Raw genomic sequence first — 27,705 nt, 5'->3', positions numbered from 1 at the left:
CAGACAGTAATTAGCATTTACATGTACTTTTTTAGCCTAGGCCTTTTAATGCCAAAAATCAATATTTTTAGATACAAGTTTTTATCCCTAGTCCCTACTGTGAGGTGTTGACTATTTTTGACATTTATGACACCCCTTGTCAATAGTCAACTAATTTGAGTCTATTTTCAAAAGTAAGCTTATATTATATGTTTATCTGCCATTCACCATTATAACAGGTATGTTCCATTTAAAATAACTGTTTTAGTTTTAGTCGTCTAAGATTATCCTAAATACTTTGACATCAAAATGGCATAATACAATTGACGCATGTGATGTCAACATCTACACTCTTCAATCTACAGATCATAATGTTGACATAGTAGAATTTAAGAAACAAAATTAAAGAAACCGGTTCTTGTGCGACCGAGAATATTATTACTTTTTTCAACAACTGATTTGGTTTTTTAAATGTCATTTTAGATTTTTTTCTCACATGGCAAAGCCATGAGAAAATTTTTACCACAGTGCAATCTCTTCATATTCTGCTGAAAATGTGACATTTGATTAACCTTTAAAGAATGTATAATTGTATTTGCATTAACAATCAATTAGATATTTTAAAATAAGAACACAATAACAAATTTTAAGGAAATTCATTTTGTATAAGTATGCTGTATAATGTGCCAATGTATACTAAACAGCAAAAAAAACGTCAGTACAATTTCAAAATCAGAGAGGCACTTTAATCAAATCATTCTAGAAAAAGACTTACAAAATGGATGAAAGCAGTTTTTTGTGAACAGTATGTCAACAGAATAGTGATTAATTCATCACAATTCCAAGACATTACGAGAAGGTTTAGAGTCTGTACACAGTCTATAAATCAGTATCTGGTGTGTCCACTGCAAGTGTCAATAACAGCAGCGCAGCGTCTGTACATAGAGTGGACCAGACGATTGATGAATGTCATTGGCACCTGGAATCACACTCTCAGAAAAGCCTGGCGCAATCTGGCAGCTGTGTTTGATCTTGGTACGACATTATTAAGTCTCCTCTGAATTCATCCCACGGGCTTTGTCATGCTGGAAAATGTTTGTTCGATGATGTGCGAAATTGTGGTATGAAGTGGGGTCTGAGAGCTTGAGCGATGTAGCGCACTGCTGTGATGCGGCCTCCTCTCCCTGGACCAAGATTTTGGAACACCACAGGACCCACTCTCTGGATCAGGCCGATTCCACCCAAACCATTATGCTTGGACCTCGCCATGAGTCTCGTTCCATGACACACTGGTCAGAATAACGCTGGCCATGTCGATGCCATATTCTGGTCCTGCCATCTGCAGTTGATACGCAATATTGACTCTCATATGTGAACAGAAAAGTTTTCCATTGCTTGTTTTACCAATTCTGGTGTTGTTGGACAAACGGTAGACGTTCATGTCTATGGCGAGGGTTGAGGATTGGTCTACGGCAATGGATGTTCTCTTTGGTGAGACGTTGGCGCACTGTATCGGGTCTTCCGTGTGTTCCCACTGTCCGACGTGCTGTCTCATATGCCTGTGAAGGGATTCTGCATGTGCTATCGCACAACATGGGGGTCTTATCTCCTTGTGGTAACCCTTGGTCTACCAGTTCCGGGGCGATCATCCCTGGTGCTGGTTGCCCGAAAGTGTTGCTGAAGCCCGTAGATGGTCCGAACATTGACCTGGAAGTGATTGGCAACGGCTTGGGCAGTGTAGCCAGCGTTGAGTCTTCCAACATGGCGGTCTTGTCGCCTTGTGGTAACCCTTGGTCTACCAGTTCCGGGGCGATCATCCCTGGTGTTGGTTGCCCGTAGATGGTCCGAACATTGACCTGGAAGTGATTGGCAACGGCTTGGGCAGTGTAGCCAGCGTTGAGTCTTCCAAGCGCCTGGTTCCTCTGAGCCGTCATGATCGTGGCATGCTGCTGACGTTGTAGTGTGAATGATTCAACCAGGTATGGGGGTGCATTTTATAGGGCTGGTCCTGGTGAACACATTACCATCTCAGAAGTCAGATTGCATTTTTGAGAACATTTCCTGGGTTCAATTCTGTGTTTGGGAAGGAGCTCTATTGGTCATGTAAAGTTGGAGATGTGGTCACAAATATACAATAAAAACATTTGGCAAGTTTTATGCAATGCGTCTATTCTGAGTAACCTAACCTTTCTTTTGCTGCTTAGTATATAATGTATAATTAATCAATGTACAGACCAATGATTATTTATTGGCAAAGGAAAACAGCTACATTTATGAAATACTTACAATGCTAGACCTACAAAACCTTTAAGTGGAATAAGACCCCATATTAGGCCCATCACAACCCCAAGAATTTGTCTCAACCAATAAATAACATCTAAAAAATCATCCTGAAATCAAAAGAAATAAAAACACTTTATGCCAAGTTTCAAGTTGATATTACTTCAACTGGAGGAGCCATAGGCCTTTATTGAAGACTGCCACTGCCCAAAATATGACAAGTAGAGTTTGGTAACAAGTTCCCAGTTGAAATATTAAACATACATTATGCAAGAGCTAAATCTGCCTATTGCAGGTCTTTCTTTAGGCCTGAAATGTTTTCTAAATTATTAATATTAATTATACATTAACTTATCCAGGCCATAATCAACTCTCGATGGCATCGGATTTCTCCGATATTAAATAGATACAGCCATATTTTGATTTAAGCTAATTGGAGGAGCGAGACTTGGCTTCGAACAACCAGTACGGTGGTTGAAATTATTGCACACGTCTTGTCAAACCTTCAAAGGCTAATATCTTCGCTCACAATAGAGTAATTTGAATGAAATTTTCAAATTATTCATTTTACATTAACTATTTACGAACCATTATAGCAAGAATGGATAGCTCTTTATCTAAATCTTACATAATGTATCTTTGACTTGAGTGTTAACTAGGAAACACAGTGAGTGGGAAGCTGCCTAAGTAGTGTCTTGATATTCAAGTTTTAATAGTAAACAAAATGTCAACCTTCTGGAAAATCTTAACTTTTATAAGATTATTATAAGAAAAGGGTCTGTGTAAAATGTTATAAATAGATGAAATTGGCTTTAATTTGGTGTGTGGACATCATTCACCACCCTTAACCTTTTCTCTTGCAACATATTTCATACCCGATCCCTGACAACTGGGTGTAACACACCCGTATACTAATTATATAGGAATAATATTTTATACCTGATCCCTGACAACTGGGTGTAATCCACATGGGAGCTCCGTATTTTTGTAATTATTCGTTTTTGGGATTTGAGCGAAACTCTATCTAATCTTCAAGATAGTTGTTATGTATTGCCTGATTGGTTCAATTTATCATATTCGTATTTTGGTGGAATTTGTGAGGGTTCAATTTTTTTTTCTACAGTCCCTGACAACTGGGTGTATCACATCCGTATATCTTTGTGCATTGCCGGATTGGTACAATTTTTTCGTATTTGTATTTTGGTGGGATTTTTGATCATACATGAAAACTATTTGTTTGAAATTAAATTGCCTCTACCATCTGTTTGTAAAAAAAGCATTTACTTACTACTTTTGTTCAATGTAATGTCTTATTAAAAGATATACGGGTGTGATACACCCACTTGTCAGTGACTGTAGAAAAAAAATTGAACCCAGACAAATTCCACCAAAATACAAATATGATAAATTGAACCAATCCGGCAATGCACAACAACTATCTTGAAGATTATATAGAATTTCGTTCAAATCCAAAACACGAAAAGCGAGTAATTACAAAAATACGGAGCTCCCGAGTGGATTACACCCAGTTGTCAGGGAAAGGGTTAACTATTCTCAATGACTGTGGGATAATGGTTGAGGTGTGGAAGTGCAATAGCACCCGACACATTTGTCTCAAAGTATCTTCTTAGTAAGGTACCTCATAAGATACCTTTGTAAGGTTCTGCATCACCTTCAAGAATAAATGAGCATTTAAGCATATAATTCTACATGACACAGGGGCAAATCATCTCTTATAAATGTAAACGGTGACACATTTGCAATGATAATATTTCTATTATTTTATGTCCAAAACAGAAGACGTGCATAGACATTGCGAAAAACACGCTTTCATTAATTTAGCCTGTGCGAAGTTGTGACGCTACATTTGCTGAGTATGTTCAAATTGTCAACATAGTATAAAATTAGACCCTATCTTATTTTTAAGAAAATTACAGGCATTTAATAAACAATAAGAGTTTGCTGGGTAAAACTAAAGGGCTTAAATCATGATTGTTGTACGCAAAAGCTGAATTAAATCGTCATTTTGGTCATTTCACCCATGGGTCCCCTGTTTTGTCGTTCTTATCCAGGATAGAAGGGGATTTCGTGTTAAGTTAGTGTCATGTTCTAGTGGACCAATATAGTGAAACTTTTACGAAAAAATTAATGTTGTACGTGGAAGTCGAATTAAAGGGGATGTTCTTAAGGGAGGAAGGAAGGGTCGGCGTCCTTCTTAAGCAGTGGTTTTGGCCACATCTGAAATTGTCTGACTTATGCACGAAAGTTGATTGTTGTACGTGGAAGTCGAATTAACTCATCTTTCAGGGGGGTAATGGGGGTGTTCTTAAGAGAGGAAGGAAGGGTCAGGGTCCTTCTTAAGCAGTGGTTTTGGCCACATCTGAAATTGGCCGACTTATGCACGAAAGTTGATTGACGTTGTTGTACACAAAAGTTGAATTAAACTCGAAGTTTCGAGTTTTGTCCCCCCCCCCACCCCCATGGGAAGGGGACCCGCAACTTAAGAAACAAGGTTCAGAGTAATGGGTACTGCTATCCACTCATCTAGCATGGTAGAAATTTTGTACACCTATTGTGAAACAACCTGAACCTAGCTCCCTTACTAATAAGAATGACAGGGTCACTAGATGAATGACCAACCAAGAGAATGACAGAGGCTCACTGGAAAAATCAATGACAAAGAGAATGACAGCTGCTTATTGGATGAATAGCAAAGAGAATGACAGAGGCTTACTGGATGAAAGATAAAAGGAATAACAGGTTCACCAGAGAAATGCCCAGAATGACAGACCTTCATTAGGCAAACCTGTGTCATACACTTTGTCATCCTGGTGGACCTGTGTCATTCGCCTGGTGAATCTGTGGTACTGTATCCTTTTTCATTCGCCTGGTGAACCTCTGTCATTCTGGTGAACCTCTGTCATTCTGGTGAACCTCTGTCATTGTCTTTGTCATTCGTCTGGTGAACCTATCATTCATCTGGTGAACATGTCATTCTCTTTGTCATTCATATGGTGAATGTGTGCCATTCTCTTTGTCATTCATATGGTGAACCTGTGTCATTCTCTTTGTCATTTGTCTGGTAAACCTGTCATCCATATGGTGAAACTGTGTAGTACTATTTGTCATTCCTATGGTGAACCTGTGTCATTCGTCTGGTGAACCAGTCATCCATATGGTGAACCTGTGTCATTCTATTTGTCAGTCGTATGGTGAACCTGTGTCATTCTGCTTGTCAGGTAATGTATGGTGAATCTATGTCATTCTCTTTGTCAATCACCTAGTGAACCTGTGTCATTCCTCTGGTGAACCTGTGTCATTCTCTTTGTCATTCATGTGGTGAACCTGTGTCAATCGCCTAGTGAACCTTTCATCCATATGGTGAACCTGTTTCATTCTATTTGTCATTCCTTATTCCTATGGTGAACCTGTGTCATTCTGCTTGTCATTCGTATGGTGAACCTATGTCATTCTCTTTGTCAATCACCTAGTGAACCGGTGTCATTCTGTTTGTCATTCCTCTGGTGAACCTGTGTCATTTTCTTTGTCATTTGTCTGATGAACCTCTGTCATCCTCTTTGTCCATCGTCCAATGAACTCCTCATTCTTTTTGTCATTTGTGTATTGAATCCTTGTTATTCTCGTTTTCCTTCCTCAAAAATAACTGCCAGTCTTATATAATACATTTGGAGTGATGGGAGCGGGGAATAATTCCATAATCATTAACCCAATTACATAGATTTGTGCGTTACCCTATATTTAGATTTTAACACCTTCTGCCAAGCCGTTAAGCAGAAGGGGATGTATTTGTAACAGCATGCTGTATTGCGCATACTGACTCTAGCGAGGTAAGCAAGGTCTTATTTTCTCACTAAAATGTATCTTTACATTGTACAGGCATTCACAGGGATGCAACGTTTAGCAGTAAAAAGTTGCCCAGTAAAATTGACAGGGGATCAAAAGTTTTTCGACAAGGATTCAATAGGACAGTAACCGGTCAAGCCTAATAGTACACCGTGCAGGATTGTTCCATTACATCATATATATTGTTTTATTTTCAATTATAAAAAAACGTAAGGTGTTATTTATTCTAGTGGACGAACTTCTGGACTCCTCGGACACATAAAGCTAATTATTAGTATTTTTTGCTGATGCATCGATAAACCAAAAAGGACCGAGAATCGATTCCGCGTCAGCCGAATCGATGCATCAGATACTTGATATCAGCACTAGGTCTACATCAGTACCATCCATGCCATGTCATGGTATCAGCAGAACAGTAGGTTGTTAAAGTTAAACCCCATTTCATTTCATTTTGTCATGGTATGGTAATTTTATAAACAAGTTACAAGTTTACATGTATTATTACCAACCGACAAACAAAAGCTCTAATGCTTTATTAATTCTAATGATTTTTTTTTTATTAAAAGTAAATAGCTATATATTATGTATATGTAAGCTTATCATGATTATGGCTGAATTTTAAAAGTTAAAGGAGCTAAATCGCTAATATTTGGGACCTAGAAATTGACACAAATGGGTCACAACGCATATAATAATGTAATATGAGTGCATATAAACTGATTTACATTTAATCGTTTCTGTTTTTACAGTAATTTCTAATCAGTTATGTTCAGCGAAATACGCCAGAAGTCTCAATTGAATGACAATCTTTAGTATCTGGTTTTTCCAGTCTACACCGATGGTATTTATTGTGCATGCTCTCCAGATAAGAATATTACGCCAACATTTGATATGACTTGTGGAATATGTCTAGCCCCGTTCTTTGAGCCCCTTGTTCCAAATGGCACTGAAACGCATATTGGTACACGATTCGTGTACCAATGGACATGGTAAAATGTTTATTTTGTCTTGTCAGAAGCCCATCTTTTCCCTGTAAGACCACAAGACCAATTGATTTGAATTGACAAATAATTCGTGTTTTCAATGTCGAAGATTTTTGATGATATAGAGTTAGGAGACTTAGCTACTTTAACCACAATTATTAAAATTTGTTTACTTTTTCTACCCAATTTGCTCCTGAAGTCATAGCTTTCGAGAAGATTTCCATTTTAGTGTCATTTCCGTTGTCTCCTTGCACTGGATTTCTTTGATTATCCCGTCGATTAGTTATAGTAGACATAGTTCTGAAGATTTGGGGTCCTATTCATCCCAATACACAGCTCTTTGTGAGTAAAAAAAAAAACCCTCAACTGTTAATGTAATGATACCGGTATGTAAATTTTCAGATGTGTGGCAGTGCCGCCACGATTCACAACTGCGCATGACATCAACTCTTTTTCTATTTCCACGTTCAAATTCTTTTTAAATGGAGTTGTTTCCCATTGAATGAGTTTTGTCTGTGATATCACAACGAACACCTCGAATGAATGAAAGATATTGAACGATTCAGTGAGTTATGTTTTAAAGTGACAGTCTCCCCAAGAACATTTCAAATGAAAAATACATGATTTACAGCGTGGATGTGCAAAAGATCGTGCTGCTTTCCTAATACCGTCGTATGGTAGGCCTACCTAGCTACTAATTTGTAGGTGCGTGCGGGCATCGAGCACTAGTCCCGACTGTGAAAAATGCTTCAGTGCTTGCAAATGTGTACACGCGTGAGCCCCGTGGTTGGTTGAGGTTTTTTCGTTATCCGATCTAGAACACATCTTCCTTTTAAAGGACAATATTGGTACCAGTCATTATCACATAGGCCTATGTGATAGAGCTGGTTAAACACATTCCAAATATACTTTTAACACAGAGATCATTGCTACGATAGCTGAGTAATACACGGCTCCCGCATCGGAAGTGACGAACGTCAAAGGAAAACACGAGTCATCGCTCCATATAACTGACTGAAGCGACGAGTCATAACAGATACACGGCCGAATTTCTGCTCACTAATAATTCCTTCGAAGACCAAAAGCTGTTGTGTGAGACGTGAGGGGATATCTGACAATTCATAAAAAGAATTGACTGCCACTAGATAAGAGAACACGAAAGAAAAACAGAAAAAGTCCGTGCATTACCATGTTTTTATAAGGTATAGACTGAATGTAAACAAGGGAATGTACGGACTATTTCTACTTTTCTCGTGTTCTCTTATCTAATGACATTCAATTACTTTATTGAATTGTCAGATATCCTCTTACTGTGTGTTACAGTCCCATATAACAACTCTTGGTCTTCGAAGGAATTATTAGTGAGCAGAAATTCGGCCGTGTATCTGTTATCACTCGTCGCTTCAGTCATTTATATAGAGCGGTGACTAATGTTTTCCTTTGACGTTCGTCACTTCCGATGCGGGAAACGTGTATTACTCAGCTATCGTAGCAATGATCTCTGTGTTAAAAGTATATTTGGAATGTGTTTAACCAGTTCTATCACATATGTGATAATGACTGGCACCAATATTGTCCTTTAAGAATTATTGTTGAAATCCCCCAAATTTACCTAGCTACGAAAACGTAACTAAAAACGCTGAGATCTGATGTGCTTGTTTTTAGCTACGATTGGATGCCTGTAGTTCCAAGTGGCAAACTCAATTTCTTTATTAATGTATGTACCATCTTAAAAATAAGTTAATTTTATACTATTAGTACTTATTACACATACGCAGTCCAATCTACTGAAACAACATTCATTTATCAGCAAATATTGACAATGAAGTATCAAGCGTTGTTTTTATCAAAATTGATTCGGACGTTCATAATTACGCCGTATTACTACTGCGCAACTCTGATCAGATGGGTACTTTGATTGGGTATTGCACACGAGGCCCCGCCTTTATGTGTTACAGACGTAAATTATAAATGTCGGAAAAAGCAATCTACCGTCGCTTCGATTTAAAAAGAGGGGATTGGTACCCGTTTCAGGTAGGATTATATGGTTAATTGTAGTTGGGTGTAGCAGAAATATTATAAATAACAATAACCAATCGTTTTTTTGATGAAAATTATTGTCAATTTTGTTTACAAATGCCGGGTGCGAATCACTCCCGCATGTGCTACATTGAAGGTAATGGCATCATCTCTTATCTCGAAACACGGAGGGTTGAGAGATTAAGGTTTGTTATCTAAAATTTACCCAGTACTAGGCTATTGCCTTTAATATCAATTTATATACATGTATATGTACGTGACTCACACAGAAATAGCCTGTTAATCAGTAGATACCACTGAATTATTATTGACATTATTTATTGGACTTAGATCCTGATTTGATAAGGTCTATACGATAATATTTACCTTGATTAATTATGATCAACCACTTTCAGTGTGTTCGACTTTGATGTGTTGGAAGACTTTACTAGGAGTGAACTGCGCGTAGGCCTATAGTAAATAAGATTCTACGTTGGAGGGTAAATACATTTTTTTTCCTTTTAAATGTAGCCTATTAATTTATGTCAAGGCCTACCCAAAGTCCCAAAGGTATATCATACCGTACCAACCAACCCATCTTAAAGAGGTCGTATATAATATGGGGGAAAGTGGTACAAAATGGACCCCTCAGGTGAAATGGATGCACCCCTCACCCCATACTTTTCTGAGATAAGGTAGCTGGAAAATAAAGCCCGGGAAGTCGAGGACATAGCGTACTTTATTAACGTTAATAACATGGCGAACTTGGCAAATCGAGGTTGCAGGCAAGCACGTGTCGTGTCGTGTGAAAGTTTTTTGACGTTTCCTGTTCTATCTGACTGTGAATATTTGATAGCGTCCGGGAACAGTTTTTTTTTTCATAGGATAGAGCAGTGGTTCTCAACCAGTGTGCCGTGGCACACAGGTGTGCGGCAAGCTCTTCCTAAGAGTGCTGCGAAATTTTGAACGGCACACTATGAAAATGCGAAAAAAACATGTGATCTTAACTGAGTGTTCACTGCACCCAGCGGGCACACAACGTTGTGACAACGTTGTTCAGGGGTTGTATCACAACGTCTGAAATAGGTCAGCTGTAGGTTGTTTTGCAACAAACTCTTACGTTGTGACAACGTTGTACGGACGTCAAAGCAACATTGTCACAACGTTGTGTGGTGGTTGACGAAAAGTTGTGACAACGTTGTACGGACGTCAAAGCAACATTGTCACAACGTTGAGTGGTGGTTGACGAAAAGTTGTGACAACGTTGTACGGACGTCAAAGCAACATTGTCACAACGTTGTGTGGTGGTTGACGAAAAGTTGTGACAACGCTGTACGGACGTTCAAGCAACATTGTCACAACGTTGTGTGGTGGTTGACGAAAAGTTGTCACGACGTCAGAATTTGTTGTTTTTCAACGTTGTGTGGTGGTTGGCGAAAAGTTGTCACGACGTCAGAATTTGTTGTTTTGAGGTTGTATAAAACCCAGTATAAGCCCCATCGGAACTCCCTACAGTTCTGCCCCCACTGGACTAACGCAGACGGGAATAGGCGGCCGGGCACGATGGAAGTTAAATTAGGTGTGTGTGCGGGGAAGGGGGGGGGGGGTGCTTAAATGCCCGACAGATTTGGGCCACGATTTTGACATAGTGAAACGATACGCGAAGTTTCAACACTCTCACTCAATTAGAATCAAAGTTATTGTGTCCCATCACAACCAATCTAATTGCTTCTTTCTGAATAAAATCAGTACCAATTAATAGGACAGTACGTAGTTTCAAAACATTCAATTCAAACGATTATATTACAGTCAATATTAATGCTAGAGTCATATAACTTTGCAGTAATGGGGAAAGGTAATAGAATCTGATCATTAAATTTTAAGTAATGGTCATGTAATGAGTAATGGAAGATTTCAAAAGTAATGAGTAATGGAAATGTAATTAATTACATTCCGAAAATCATGTAATGGTCAATTACATTTCAATTACATTTAATGGCGCATTCTTTGAATGGCATTTAGTAATTAGAACATAATCAAATAACATACTTTTATGGAATAACAATTACTATGGTTTATTTCACTGCAACGTTTCAACAAGATTTCACAAGTCGTTTTCAAGCATATATACACAAATAAATAAAATGAGAAAGATATGAATATATATATATAAACATCAGTGCGAACTATCCAATGGTATGCAAGGAAGGTGAACATGAGTAGCTATCACAAGCTTTTGATGAAACAACGGTGAATAATCGTATATACTAGGATTAACTCATTATACAATTAAAAGATCAAACAGAGGATTGTTGAGATGTACTGAAACCATACACATTTTACTATATAATTGAAACCAGTTTAAAAGAAAATAAGGCATAGATCTATACTATGATTAACTAAATATACATTCATAAAAGATCAAACAGAGGATTTACAGACATATATTACAACCATACTCTTATGCATTCAGTGATAACTAGAGTTTTAAAAGCATATATCAAGGAAACATATTTAATGTTATTACATTTTATTACTATTTAAAGATTAGTGCTCTTTTAGAATTTAATCAATCAGATTTAAAGACATGTCTTTAAATCTGATTGATTAAATGCTAAATTAGCACTAATCTTTAAATAGTAATAAAATGTAATTATTTACTTTCAATGTAATGGGTAATGAATGATATTGCTAAAAATGAGAAAGTAATTTTAATGCAATTGGTACTGTAATAATAATAATAATGTATTATTTATAATGCGCCTATTACCAATATAAAACACTCAATGCTCAATGGCGCAGTTAACATTTTGTGGACATCACACATGGAAAATAAAATAAAATTAAATGGATGATAAAAGAACTTAAAATGGCTTATAAAGATTATAATAAAATATGACATGTAATAAACAAATTAAAACTGTACATGTACTTAATTGGTCCCTCTTCTGTCCGGCTCATATTTTAGATGAGCCGAAACTGTGCTGTTATTATCTCGGCTTCATTGCAGCTCAGCTGACTGATCATTACACTATCTGAAGAATACAAAAAACTGTATATTTACTCTGTCAAATTTTGTAAATTATATAATTCAGTCCGATCAAAAAGGTGGTCCTAAAGCTGTAACAGATAATTCTGCATCCCATGAATTATGGACCAAAGGTGGCTTATTGGGTAAAACGCTGGCTCGCTTGTCTGGAGGTCGCATTTTCGATCCCTACATTTGCCGAGAAAGTTCAGTAGGCCTGACAAGGACAACTGTTAGTCGTTTGGATGGTATGAAAAACCGAGGCCTCGTGTACACATTGACGTGCAAGTAAAAGATCTCGATATAAGAGTAGGCCATAGTGCCGCTGCCCGGGCAAAATTTCCTTCATAGCACGCGGTATGGCGCATGCCCATCTTCATTAGCCTAGTCGGAGCAGAACAGTAGGACGTTAAACCCCATATGAATTATATTATATATGACCCAATAACACATTCTATATGAGACATCGCTTGTGTTATTACTTTCATATTCTCCAAAAATTTGTACGTGTAAGAAAGGCATGGGTGTTAAATTACAAAAAAGATAGGTTGCCAGGCAACGAAACATACGCCCACAGCAGCTAAATCGTCCGAGCAGTCAACAAGAGTTGTCACATATTTTTACTTTTTTCGGTAATGAAACATTTATAATACACTAAAATCTGATTAAGAGCAACAACTCAGAAAACCATTAGAATTTGTTTGGTTTTTATAAAGTTCTGTCCCATGCTAACGTTTTGTATACAAAACTTTTAATACTGTATCATGGATTTAGCTGTTCCAAGTCATAAAAATTCATTGAAAATCAATATACTTGTTCGTCTCAAGATCTTAAACTCTGTGTATCAATCTGAAGTCAATCGGATATTAACTTTGGCCTCTAGAGCGTCCACAAGATTTTTCAAAGTGTTCAAGGGCCATAATTTGGCAGTAATTATCAGAAATCTTTGAAAATCAATAGGATTATTCGCCTCGTGACCTCAAACACTGTGTATAAATTTAAAGTCAATCAGATATTAACTTTAGCCTTTAGCGCATCCACAAGATTTTTTGAAGTGATCAAGGGCCATAACTCTGGCAGTAATTATCGGAAATCGCTGAAAATCAATAGGCTTCTTCGTCTCATGACCTTAAACACTGTGTATAAATTTAAAGTCAATCGGATATTAACTTTGGCCTCTAGAGCGTCCACAAGATTTTTGGAATGATCAAGGGCCATAACTCTGGCAGTAATTATCGGAAATCGTTGACAATCAATAGGCTTCTTCGTCTCATGACCTTAAACACTGTGTATAAATTTAAAGTCAATCGGATATTAACTTTGGCCACTAGAGCGTCCACAAGATTTTTTGAAGTGATCAAGGGCCATAACTCTGGCAGTAATTATCGGAAAACGCCGAAAATCAATAGGATTCTTCGTCTCATGACCTTAAACACTGTGTATAAATTTAAAGTCAATCGGATATTAACTTTGGCCTCGAGAGCGTCCACAAGATTTTTTGAAGTGATCAAGGGCCATAACTCTGGCAGTAATTATCGGAAATCGCCGAAAATCAATAGGCTTCTTCCTCTCATGACCTTAAACACTGTGTATAAATTTAAAGTCAATCGAATATTAACTTTGGCCTCTAGAGCGTCCACAAGATTTTTTGAAGTGATCAAGGGCCATAACTCTGGCAGTAATTATCGGAAATCGCTGAAAATCAATAGGCTTCTTCATCTCATGGCCTTAAACACTGTATATAAATTTAAAGTCAATCGGATATTAACTTTAGCCTCTAGAGCGTCCACAAGCTAATTGTGGACGCCGGACCGACGGACGGACGGAGGCGACGACAATATACGACCACATTTTAATGTGGGCGTATAAAAAGATCAACACTCATCGATGAAGTAATAAAAACTTGGTGTATGCCCATACCATGTTTGATTATCCGATATTTAAGGATATGTTCGTAAATTGAGTATGATAAAAACAAACCTCGGACAACTTTGTAAATTTCTAAGTCCATTATGGACCGCCTCCCTTTATTTCCCTTTAAATTAAATTGGGCCATTAGGGAATTAGACATCAACCTGTTAAAATAAAAAGACATACTGTTTATGCGTTTGACAATACCACGAATTTTGACTTTCCATTCCTTGACACCTAGAAATGGACATAAATGGGTTGCAACGCATATAATAATGTAATATGAATGTATATTAACTGATTTACATTCAATCGTTTCTGTTTTTACTGTAATGTCTAATCAGTTATGTTCGGCGAAATACGCGAAGAGAGAGAGATAAATGGGGTTTAACGTCCACTTGACACAAACTAGGTCATTTCGGGACTAACACATGGTTCAATTTTATTTCAATAATTCGCTAGCGCGTAGGGGTCTTTTTAGCAGTGGGAGGAAACCGGAGGACCCGGAGAAAACCCACCAGGTTGGACAGGCGACCAAACTCCTTGTCACGTACAACCGGGGAATCGAAACCCCGTCAGTTGACTCAATGACAGACCGTATGATACAGCGTGCGCGTGCTAACCATTCGGCCATCCAACCCCCCATACGCGAAGAGTCCAAATTGAATGCCAGTCTTTGGCGTCTGGTTATTCAAGTTTACACCCGCATATAGTATTCTCTTGGGTATATTTAACTTCATTCTTCGAGTCTCTCTATTACAAATGAAACTTAAAAGCATTCTTGCACGCGATTCGTGTGGCAATTTCAAAACTTTAACTTTGTGTTAAATATTGGACATTAGAAGCCCATCTTTTCACGGTTACAACATTGATGTTGCGTTTAATTAAACAATGAGTCCCATGGTTGCAATATCGAAGACTGTGGATGATATTGAGTTAGAGAATTGACTCCTTTAAGACGAAGACGATTGGAAAACGAATGTATGATTATTTTATCAATTTGTTTTCAAAAGAAAGAATACGACTTTAAACTGGTAACCACCAAGGCTCATCAGATGGGTTACCTATAGCTATAACATGAAATAAATGAAACACAGCTAGTATATTATTATATTTCAATCAATGTAATATTTACAATCAATGTCAGTTCAATTATGCAGGTGTATGCTCATGAATATTGATGTTGTACATTTAATAATAAAATTACCCTTCACTTGAATTAAATCTAAAACCCACAAGCATGCAATTAAAGAGCTGTGGCGTTAACAGTCGCACTAGCCCGGCATTATATCCACCTGTCCGTAGATCGACAAAGTACAAGATTTAATTTTCAGAGCATATATGTTTTGTTGCGTGTCAACCTATCTTTTTAATTAAGATCGTAGACTTGGTTGCCTAATAATTAAGATGTATACAGCGACTTGGTTAACCGTTCATCGGTTACTACTGGTGAAACGGTTCAAAAAATTACAAACCGATATTCGTTTTCATATTATATTTGACATTCAAAACCAGGAATGGTAGCCAAAAATGTTTTCATTCACAAAAGACTATATAAATAGTTCATACAGCACAAAGTTCATATAGCATTTGTCATTTGTAATATATCACGGGAAATTAATGTCGTATTAATTCCCGCTCGAAGTTTTGTATACGTTACATTATTATTAACACTCCCTGCAAAGCTTGGGGTAGTATCAACTTATCTAAACAATTCATGAAACAGGTAACCCTATAAATTTAAAGATAATAGATAATGGGAAAGTCCATTATACAATACTATAAATATTGAAATGGCCCCTTCCAATTCCAGACATAGATTGAAATAGCTCTTTCCAAATCCAGACATATCAAATGACCAAAAACTAAATGATTAAAATGCAATACAAATATAAAATAAAAACACTAAAGTTTCAGAACTAAAATAAATCATTTAAGAGATAATAAAACATATTTAAAATACTCAATTTACTTTGCAAGGGGGGGTTCAATAATGAAATGACAATAGAAGTTCGGCTACGTGGAAATGGCACCAGTAGAAAATAATCTACAATTACCGAAACAATTAATTCTTTTATATCATAATTATTTCTAAATGGACACAAAATATTAATTAATCGTAACATACCTAATTCTCAACTGTTACGCCTTCTAGCAACTTATAAAACTCGATAGTTTATCACAGTTCTAAAAAAGCAGCCATGTAGGTTTGGCTTGGATTCCTTTTTGGCGGAAAGATGTTTAAATTTGATTGGGCCAACTGTCAACCTTGGGTGTGTCTTAAAATATAATATGTATAAGATAATTAATCTTGACCTTTATTGGGGTTTTTTATATACCGGTACATTAAATATAGATATTTTGCAATTAAGTTATGAACGTAATTAAGTTTTAAAGGTGTATTAAACGTTTAATAAATGTTTTTTAAAAAAAAAAAATTTCAAATGGCGTGTATAGGTAATTGTTATCTATTCATTGCGGGTTCTTTATAAACGTTACATAAACGTTTAAAAAAAAATCATATTTACGGTACTACGTTTTAATGGAAAATTTTGTAAGAAAACATCAATTATGAACGTTATCTAAACATATTATATTAAACATTTTTATCAATATTTATCGAAAACTTCTGAAAAACTCATCCAATCTCATTCCAGACATGTTCTATTGGTGCCATGTCCGGAGACATGGCTGGCCAGTCCAAGACATTGATGTTGTTAGCAGCCAGGAAGTCCGTACTAAAACGGGCGGTATGCGAACGTGCATTATCCTGTTGGAAGTGCTGAAGTTGTGGGTGCGCTCGAAACATCGGAACAACATTTGGTTGCAAGACATCATCACGGTAGGCTACAGCATTAACGCGACCCCTGCAAATGTGTAGGGCGGTCCGGTGATGAAATGTGAAGCCTCCCACACCATTACACTTCCCCCACCCCATCGATTCGTTTCGAAGACGCAGCAGTCTGCAAGACGTTCCCCAAGACGTCTCCACACACGTTGACGGCCATCAGCGTGATAAAGATGAAAGCGACTCCCATCACTGAAGAACACACTTTGCCAGTCTACTCTTCTCCATGTCTGGTGTGTCCTTGAGCCCATATCAAACGCCGCTGACGGTGATGATCCCTGAGGATAGCTCCAACATAAGGTCGTCGTGCACGGAGTCCTACTTCTCTCAGACGACGTCTTACGGTGTTGGCACTTACTGGTCCTTGTCTTCCGACGACTGCCGCACATGTTCGAGTCGCTGGGCGGAATCTGTCACGCAGATGAGTGACCCGGATGTAGCGGTCTTGAGCCTGGGTTGTAACGCGTGGTGGACCAGGACGTTGACGGTCACGCGTTGATCCAGTAACTCGAATACGTTCCACCAACCTTACAATAGTGGACTGATGACAATTGAAGTGTCTGGCAATAATAGCACGCGTAGACATGCCAGCCCAGGACATTCCCATGGCTTCATTCCGTTGATTTTCAGTAAGTCTCGATTCCTTCACACGTCCAACAACAAATTACAACAAATTGACGTTTCACAGTTCATGTACAACAGATTAAGTTGAAAACATGCTTTTAAAGGGCTCACACACAATGCTGCACGTGAATATTGGGTTTTTCATGTGCATCTCATGCTATTTTTTTTTGTGCACACGGGCCGAAATTTTTTGCGTTTGGGAGCATTGTGTGAAACAATAGTTCATAGTATTGCATAATATTATACATACAAAACCACCTAGTAATAAAATATTTGGGAAAAAAAGTGATGCGTTTTCTACTTAACGGTATCTACTTAAAATGATCATTTAAATACTTAAAAGAGATTGAATTGATTTCATTATTCTTTTATTATTATTTCTTTTTTTTATACCGGAATAGTATTATTAAATTTATATTAGCACTTTTAGATGTCGATCTACGGCTGTTTTTATTAATAATTTGTTTAGTGAAGCCGATTGATAAAAATCGCGTTAACTCTACCAACTACCAAGCGTCGATCGAGATTTTGCCGTGGGTAACAAATCTCCGTCAAATCAAATAGCCCAGTGACGTGTAGTATAGATCAAATGGCTTGCTATGTGTCGAAAATTATTCGTTTAACGGCTATGTATATGAGTAATATGAAAAAACTAATGATGAGAGATTTCATTTAGATTAGATCTACTTGCGCAACACATCAACGCAAATATCTAGCCTAGACTAGTGCAGATCACGTCGGTTCTAAATTCTACGTCGCTTGGCCTAGACTCGTGTATTCTGAGCGGACTGACACAATCATGCAGCTGGTCCAGCTAGTTTTAATAGTTAAAGCGAGAATTTCATATTTTCTAAGAAAGTCAAAACATAATTATTTCTATATTTTTTGCTCAATAGGCTGTCAACTCAATAATATAGGATCATAGGTATCATTATGACACTTATAAAATCATTCACACCGGAAATAATAACACAATTACCACCTTTGTTGTTCTACCCTCCCCCCCCCCCCCATGGAAAAACTATCTGCAAACGTTTGAATTTGAAGTTGACAATGATATTTTGGCCAATTTCTCAACTGGCAATAGTGAATTATAGGAATAATAGGATTATTCTGTAACAAGGTAGGACTGTTTATAGATACCATCTATTTTAAGGCTTTACTTTAATACATTTTAAAAATATAACTTAAAAATATGAAATTCACTCGGCACAGCTGCAGTCTGAGTCTGTGTTTTGAAATGAACGTCTCCACTTACACCGCGGTCGTCAACAAAGTCCATGCCTACATTGCCGGTAATCATATTCGAGGGGCTTTCATATTCAACTTAATAATAATAGTCTCTGTACTACACGATGTATGTATAGATGCGCGTGTTTTACATACATGTAAATATAGTTGGTGTTTTTGTTGTTTTATAGCCATTGATAATGCCGTAGCGTAGGCAGCCTAATGTTTTGTTTGTATTTGTATGCTGTCTCTAATAGCCTAATGGGGTGTTAAGATACAATATAATTTTATCTGATCTTATATACTATTCAAAAAAAGTAAGGGATATTTGATTTTGGAGGCATAATACTAAAATATGCAAATAACTACGAAAAAAGTCACTATAGAACCTAACAGAAGAAACATTTCCAGTTACATGTGACGCCCAGATACCGTGATACACAATCTGTACAGGACAGACCACGCTCAGGTCGACCAAAGGCGACAACTCAAGCCCAGGATCGATTTATCCGTACCTTGGCCTTGAGAAATCGTGTCATCACAGCAAATCAGATCAGCGCTCGTCTTCAAACAGACACTGGTGTGAGAGTGAGTGGCCAGACGATTCGGAATCGACTGCATAGGGGTCACCTTCGCGCCCGACGTCCTCGCGTGATCCCTTGTTTGAGAGATCATCACATTCAGGCAAGACGTCGTTGGTGTAGGGATCGTCAACACTGGGATAATCGACGCTGGAGCAATGTGATGTTTTCAGATGAGTCAAGGTTCACTGTTGATTTTTTGGACAGACGTAGGAGGGTGTGGGTGGTTCTGTTATGGTGTGGGGAGGCATCACTGTTGCTGGAAGAACGGCTTTACATGTTGTTGCAGGGCGTGTTACAGGCCAGTACTACCGGGACAACATCTTGGCAGTCCATGATGTGCCGTTCGCACGACGTCATGGCCGCCGTTTCATCTACCAGGATGACAACGCAAGATGTCACAGGGCCAGGATCGTTACAGGTTACCTCCAACAACAGAACATCACCACATTACCTTGGCCAGCACTGAGTCCCGACCTCTCCCCCATCGAGCATGTCTGGGACATGCTTGGACAGAGGTTACGTCAACGTCAACAACGTCCTGCCAATGTCCAAGAACTTGCTGCTGCGTTGCAACAGGAATGGGACAATCTGGACCAAAATGACCTTAGACGTCTCATTAGGAGTATGCCACGTCGGATCAATGCTTGTTTGGCAAACAGAGGAGGATTTACCCGTTACTGACTTGGTTGTGATGCTGTGGTAACTTTGCTGTTTGACCCCGGGTATCATTTTACCCTTATAATGGTCAGTCTGTGCCTTACTTAGTCTAACGATCATTTGGAATAAATCGATGAATGTGAACTTCATTTCATTTTGTCATTTGTTTCTTCGTCAGTTTCATTAGGTGACTTTAATAACACTTAAAAATCAAATATCCCCTACTTTTTTTGAATAGTATATTAGCCTTAGAAGAAGCAATTGACGATTTTTATATCCCTTCCACATACCCGGTTGAGAGTTAAAATAATAGAACTTACCTTCGGCACGAACCAAAAAACCAATATGGCATCCCAGAAGCATCTTTCGCGGCAACATTTAGAGTCACGTTATCAGTTTCCGCGGGAAAAAACCGCTAGTGTTACCAGATAATTTACTGAAGAATTAACCGGAATATTTGTCAGCTTCTAGTTGTTTTACAATAAGCCTTAAATAAAATGTATTATAGTTTGTATTGTGTTATTAAATCTCGATCTACGTCGTTAACCAATACAACTGTACCCAAGATCATACGTCAATTTCTATAGATAAGCGCATTGCAATTCCTGTTTTAGGCCCGTATTATGCACTGAATTTGTGTAGCAAACGCTGCACACTACACAATACGCATTAATCACCATTTTCTGTGCTTTGTGTTATTATTTCAATTGAAAAACACCGGATGTAAAAACAGCGACATTTAGGTGCGGGAGAGGCATCTCGTTTACAGTTCATAATACATTTTTATAATACTTGACGGACGCAAACGCCTTTTCTTGCTTTCCCAACCCGTGTGCTCAGCAACATGAAAGCAAGCCAGTATTGCCTATTTATTACACAAATAACTTTAATGCATTAAAGGAAATTATGATTTCCGAAAAATTATAAAACAAATAAATGATCGATGTCGCACACCGCCGAGTGGGACCCGACGAAATGTTTCAATCCGCAATCAATGCAGTACAAATTCGCCGTGTTCAATGACAAGAAAGTGAAAATGTTTTATTATACTTAAAAATCATCGAATTTGGGGCTCTTTATTTTACTGACAAGAAAGCAAAATATTTTCTTCCAAATAACATTCTGAAAGTTCCGCTTTCACTTTCTCTCGGGATTTTGAATGTGACTTTTTACCTAAATTGCTGCCGGGAACCGGGAATGTCAGGCAATGTCATGACCTTGACTCAGGTTACAACCCCAAAATTGACCTTGCGGGTGCGGGTCACGACTTTGACCTTGACATTTATTCGCGATATCTGGGTAGTACATGAAGTTTTGGGACTTTTTCGATCCCAAGGTCAAGGATCAGGTCAAAGGTCAATGCCCCATTCGAAAGTTCAATGAGTTGCCTATCCATGGGGATGACCTTTGATTTGCCGCGCAGACCAGGGTCCCCACCATGTGCCCGGGAGCATCGAACTCAGTAGATATTTTGGTGACCTTGACCCTTTCAGATGACCTTGACCTACCGGGGTCATGTGGACCAAGATGACATTTTGGAAGGTCAAGGTCCGGTGGTTCTAACTTTATTAGATGGGCCCAGGGGTTCAAAAACCAAAATACTTCCGGGGCCCCTAGCGGGTCAAGGTCACGACTTTTGGTTGGCGATTTTAAAAAATGAAGAACAAATGTTGAGTCAGTCTATCGGGTCACCAAACCCCGGGGCGATCGGAAGACATTTTTTGGGCAAATTTCCCTAGAAAGTGAAATAGCTGAGCATTACAGCGGTGTGGTCTAAGGGCAGATAACTCGCCCATCCCAAATCGGATCCGACGACCTTGAGGTCGTGGCTATTTAAACTAAATTGACCCCCGAGAGTCTCTTGGTGACCTTGGTTTGACAATCAGAGGTCAAGGTTCGAACTGCTATATATGACGTTTCGATAACGTTATGACAATGTTGTGACAACGTTGTGACAACAACCTGTATATGAAGTTTTGATAACGTCGTGACAACAACCTGTATATGACGTTTTGATAACGTTTTGAAGACGTTGTGACAACGTTGTAACAACGCCGTGACAACAACCTGTATATGACGTTTTGATAACGTTGTGACAACGTTATGAGAACAACCTGTATAATAATGACGTTTTGATAACGTTTTGAAGACGTTGTGACAACGTTGTCACAAAGTTGTAAAAACGCTGTGACAACAACCTGTATATGACGTTTTGATAACGTTGTGACAACAACCTGTATATGACGTTTGAATAACGTTTTGATGACGTTGTGACAACGTTGTGACAACAACCTGTATATGACGTTTTGATAACGTTTTGAAGACGTTGTTACAACGTTGTGACAACGTTGTAACAACGTCGTGACAACAACCTGTATATGACGTTTTGATAACGTTGTGACAACAACCTGTATATGACGTTAGAATAACGTCTTGATGACGTTGTGACAACGTTGTGACAACAACCTGTATATGACGTTTTGATAACGTTTTGATGACGTTGTGACAACGTTGTGACAACGTTGTGTCAACAACCTGTATATGTTTGTGTGACGGATGTCCAGAATATGCCCAATTATTGATTGCAATTAGCTGTCACGGTAAGTTAGAATTATGCTGTAAGTTACAATTCCTAATACATGTAATTATCTATTTGGGAACAGTTTTCGTCCATTTATTCAAAATTGCATTTTCCGAAATTAAACCTACTTTAACAACAACTCACTTCCTGGTTTAAATATAGACCTACCAGTAAAGTTTTACCGGGTTCATTCAATCTGTCAGTATCATGGCTACTAGTAAGTGCAGTGACACGTCTGCATATAACAATAGTCTCACGGATACACAGAACCTCATAGAATCTGCTTGAATGACAGCTTAGAGACTATTATTATAGCATATAACGGGAAATGATATTTGCAGTTTGACTGTGGAATATGCTGGAATAAATCACTCACACTGGTCCCGATGACATTAGCGTCTGTGTGTGTGTTTCAATACTGAGCCAAGTATACTATACGTACTATAAATATACTGTTCATATTAGTACGTTTTTCTTTGTTAAAAAAATGAAATGAAATGGGATTTAACGATTTACTTTTCTGCACCGACTGGGATAATAAAGACGAGCACACGCCCTGTGGTGTGTTATCATAGTTATGAGAGAATTTTGCCCGGGCAGCAGCGCTACGATATTCTCTTATTTTGAATTCCAACTATAGGAGTTATTTTATGTGCATGTCAACATGTACACGTGACCTTGGTTTTTGTCCCACCTGAATGACTAGACCCTCCGGCATGCACCACTGACAAGGGAAAACCCCGGGGAAATTGTCAGGAAAGTGGTATCTATATCTATATTTTATTCTTTTTATATGAGAGTCTTTAATTGTTTGTTTTCAGGTAATTTATATTATAATTCTCACCTGTTCCCCCTTTATGTCACGTGTGTTCCCGGTACTAAAACACGTGACTGTAAGGTAAACTATAACCCGCTATCAACTTGGTCCGTTAAACAAAATTATTTCACACAGTGATAATGGGATTGGCGGTTATATACTTTCCTCTTTACAGATACAACTATATACAATGGCGAATCCTGGTGGGGGCCTTAGGGGCTAGGGTCCCCCACCCCCATTACCCCCCCCCCCCTAATTAAAATAACAGTATAATCAATTCCTTTATTGTTCAGATCCTGAGAAACGCGTCTAATTTCTGTTTTTTGCTGGTTTAGGTGGTGTAGCAGGTGAAATTGAATGTATAATATGTGTCACAATTCCCATTGACACCTCAACTTTTCAAAATTATGAACTAAATATCCTGCATATCACGTATAACAAATGAAATGTAATGGAGTTTAACCGTCCTACTGCTCCGACACGGATAATGAAGACGGGCATATGTCATGTAGTGTGCTATGAGGAAAACGTTGTGACAACAACCTGTATATGAAGTTTTGATAACGTTGTGACAACGTTGTGACAACAACGTGTATATGACGTTTTGATAACGTTTTGAAGACGTTGTGACAACGTTGTAACAACGCCGTGACAACAACCTGTATATGACGCTTTGATAACGTTGTGACAACGTTATGAGAACAACCTGTATAATAATGACGTTTTGATAACGTTTTGAAGACGTTGTGACAACGTTGTCACAAAGTTGTAAAAACGCTGTGACAACAACCTGTATATGACGTTTTGATAACGTTGTGACAACAACCTGTATATGACGTTTGAATAACGTTTTGATGACGTTGTGACAACGTTGTGACAACAACCTGTATATGACGTTTTGATAACGTTTTGAAGACGTTGTTACAACGCTGTGACAACGTTGTAACAACGTCGTGACAACAACCTGTATATGACGTTTTGATAACGTTGTGACAACGTTGTGACAACAACCTGTATATGACGTTAGAATAACGTCTTGATGACGTTGTGACAACGTTGTGACAACAACCTGTATATGACGTTTTGATGACGTTGTGACAACGTTGTGACAACGTTGTGTCAACAACCTGTATATGACGTAAATACAACGTCGAATATTGGTCGAAAACACGTTGTACAACGTCACGACCAATATTGACGTTGTCACAATGTTGTAACAATGTTGCGTGCCCGCAGGGTGGAGTCTACTGATAGGTTCATAGCTGCGTTTTTCTTTATTTAGTTTGAGTCATTCTTTGTGTCTATGACTAGTAGCCTGTGTCTACGGTTGTATGCCGTATCATGTATGGAATTTCCAGTTCTAGTGAATTCGAGACTCTAGTTCAAAAGAATCCGAGGAAGAAAATGACGAATCGTTTTTTTTGTCGGGGATGTCGAGATCTTCACATGTGACTTCTGTTTGTAAGCTCATAATGGTATTATATATAGTCAAATAAAACACTTGTTTTGTTCTTTTATTTTCACCAACTAGATCTAGTTGACTTGTAAAGCCTGATGGAGGAAGGCGGGAACAGTCTGTAGTTTTTTTCTACGTTTTAGTGAACAAGCATGCTTACCAGTCATGTAAAACGCCAAACAGCTTGTCATTTGACACATCTATGACTTTGGACTTTTGAATCACCACTGTATTATCGTTTATTTCCATGCAGAAATTAACCTGACCATTTTACCCCAACAACGTGGACCATTTTACCTAATTTCAAGCGCGGATCAAGAGGGGGGGGGGGTTCAGGGGGTCCGCCCCCCCCCCCCCCCCGCTCAGGCTTGAAAATTTGAAGGGTCCGAGAAACTTAAAGCTAAAAGCCTGAATCTGACCCAAAAATTGCGAGTTTGTATACATTGAGTTGAGTCATGACTTTCATTCCATTGTGGGCAAAAACAAATAGTCACATACAGCTCTGGCAATTAGCCCAAAACGTCGACAGCATAAATTGCCGTCGGGACTAATTGACCCCACGGCAAATCGCCTACTGACGACGGCAATTTTTTAATACCGTACTGTATGAAAATATAAGTTTATTGAAATTTAAAGAGTTTTATTAACCCTGTTCGCCTGTTGACGTTGAATATTGTTGTGTTTGCTTTTTAATTTTATCGGCAGCGTTGATAAGAAAAAAACCTTGGTCATTTATGTGTGAAAATTTCCTGTAAACCTCTACATTTATGATTAAGCCTGTGCAACTATTGCAAGCTTTATTATTAATTTTTATGCGCTGAAAGTAAAAACAGTAAACCAAGTCTATAGACTTTTCGTCTGTGAAAGTTTGTGCTCTGGATAACCCCGACCAACTTTCCTATACTTAAATGGATTGGTTACTCTAATAGTAAATTGATACTGCTAATAAAGCATGTTAAGAACAACCATAATATGGTATCTGAAGATATTTTGTTCCTCACCTGTGAAGGGAGCATCCCTCATCAACATTTTAGGACATTTAATGCGATTTTATTGACGATTTTTAGACCTGTAATTTTGGAATTTACCTTCCGGAAATACGTCAGAATGCAGCAAATTGAATCTAATTTACCAAATTTTTCAGGGGGAGGGCCCCCAGACCCCCCTTACAACGTTTAACGCCTTCAGTGCTCGCGGCGGTGGGCGTAGTTAAGCAACTATCCAACCTAGACCCCCCCCCCCGGCAAAAAATCCTGGATCCGCGCCTGCTAATTACATGTACAAAATGGACCACCAAACCTCTATAATATTTATTGACCAGGGACCGGTTGCTCAAAACTCAGTTATTTTAACGTTTTGTTGACGGAATGTCAATTTCAATATCCGTTAGCTAACGGACTGATTAAAGTTAATCCAAGAGAAGATTGTTCATTGGCTGAATTTTAAATGTTTAAATTCAATGTACATGTATAACAACTTATAGAAGTTAGTTAAGAAACTGAAGACAGTGCATGGGACAATTGTGCAGTCTGTTCACAAAACTTGATTAAAGACAAAAAGATAACTGTAGAATCTACTACAGGAAACACTATAAAAAATCTATACAATACTATAGTATTTTCCTATAGAAATTTTAGCACAAATCTGTAGGAAAAATTATAGGATTTGTACTACAGAAATTGTAGAATGTTTGGGGGCCGTTTTTTCCTACTGGCCCCCAAATACTGTAGAATACTAAGAATTTCGTCCTATAAAAATGGGATAGCCCCCCACCCACGGACCTTCTAACCCTCTAGCATGTTCTATATAAGTCTATAGAAATCTACACTGATATAGGAATTTTTGGTAAGGGTTTTTCGACTGACAGCCGACTAATGCCATCGTTAACGAGATTACAAAGCCCAGCAACACCTTCGTTAAATATAACGGCAAGTTAACACGTTAAAGTTAACGGGGCTTCTAGCAACCGACTTTCTCTCCGTTTAAGATAACGATCCGTTAACTCCATGTTTCGTACTAGTACACTGATCCATATGCTGTATATCAACTAATAGGGCACCCGTACCCATCAAAACATTAAGCATTCGTCTCATTGTAGGAGGTGAACCTTAAGTGGTCGATTTTGCACCTTCCCCTACGTATCCCATTTAGAGGCATTTGCTAGTTACGGGGGGCGGGGTGAGGTTGGGTGGACCATGGTGCCTAAAGTTGTGTGTGTGTGTGTGTATGTGTGGGGAGGGATTGTGATAATGTTCATATATACTCTTCAAAAAAAGTAGGGAATATTCAGAAACAATACAAAACTGCGGAAATGCACTGCTGATTTTATTAGAGGTAACCAGTGTATGTTAATAACAGGCCAATTGCACATGAACATAAACAGTTCATATGGGCGGCTTATCTGACGGCCCCATTTCACTCGCAAAAAGATACACTGGACATTTTTTATTTTTGTCTTCATAATGAGTAATTGCTCCACCAATTGCCCAGACATTCAGCAATTCGTCGTAGCATGCTCCTGACCGACCATCCGATCACGATTTGGGGCAATCTGACCCACTCATATTGCAGTGCCACGGCCAATTCTTGCAGTGTTGTCGGTTGACGTTGACGCCGACGAACACGTCTCCCGATCAAATTAAACGTAAAACACTAAAGCAATGATACGCTAAACAATAAATCTTATATGCAAGAACCGATAGGAAAGCAAACATGGATAGGATAAACCAGCAAGCGGCAGTTTTCATCAACCCTTCCTTGAAGTGTCAAATTTGACAAGATAAGATAAGATAAGATTTTATTGCATCGAAACATCCATTTAGGACAGCATACAATATAAACGTG

At 38.3% G+C, this 27,705-nt stretch overlaps 1 protein-coding gene and 1 long non-coding RNA gene across 3 annotated transcripts in view; one reads left to right on the top strand and one right to left on the bottom strand.

Annotated features, from left to right (window-relative positions):
- Positions 1-8,738: 8,738 nt before the first annotated feature.
- The window catches only part of LOC126814596 (acid phosphatase type 7), a 45,664-nt gene continuing 26,697 nt past the window's right edge, over positions 8,739-27,705 (top strand). Inside the window, exons 1-2 of one of the 2 annotated variants that reach the window (XM_050539855.2) lie at positions 8,739-9,140; positions 9,542-9,625. The gene's annotated coding sequence lies outside the window, so the exon portion shown is untranslated. Of the gene's footprint in view, positions 9,626-27,705 lie in introns of both variants that reach the window. The other variant, XM_050539854.2, reaches the window with a different exon arrangement.
- Positions 12,069-22,883, bottom strand: LOC130012141 (uncharacterized). Its single transcript, XR_008787454.1, has 4 exons — positions 22,757-22,883; positions 20,328-20,494; positions 14,134-14,228; positions 12,069-12,160 (listed from the first exon to the last, which is right to left on the bottom strand). It is a non-coding gene; the product is annotated as an uncharacterized LOC130012141 (long non-coding RNA).

The sequence above is a fragment of the Patella vulgata genome, chromosome 3 (genome assembly GCF_932274485.2).
Source record: "Patella vulgata chromosome 3, xgPatVulg1.2, whole genome shotgun sequence".
NCBI lineage: Eukaryota > Metazoa > Mollusca > Gastropoda > Patellidae > Patella > Patella vulgata.
The sequence above is the reverse complement of the archived record's forward strand: the minus strand, read 5'-3'. Positions and strand labels throughout refer to the sequence as shown.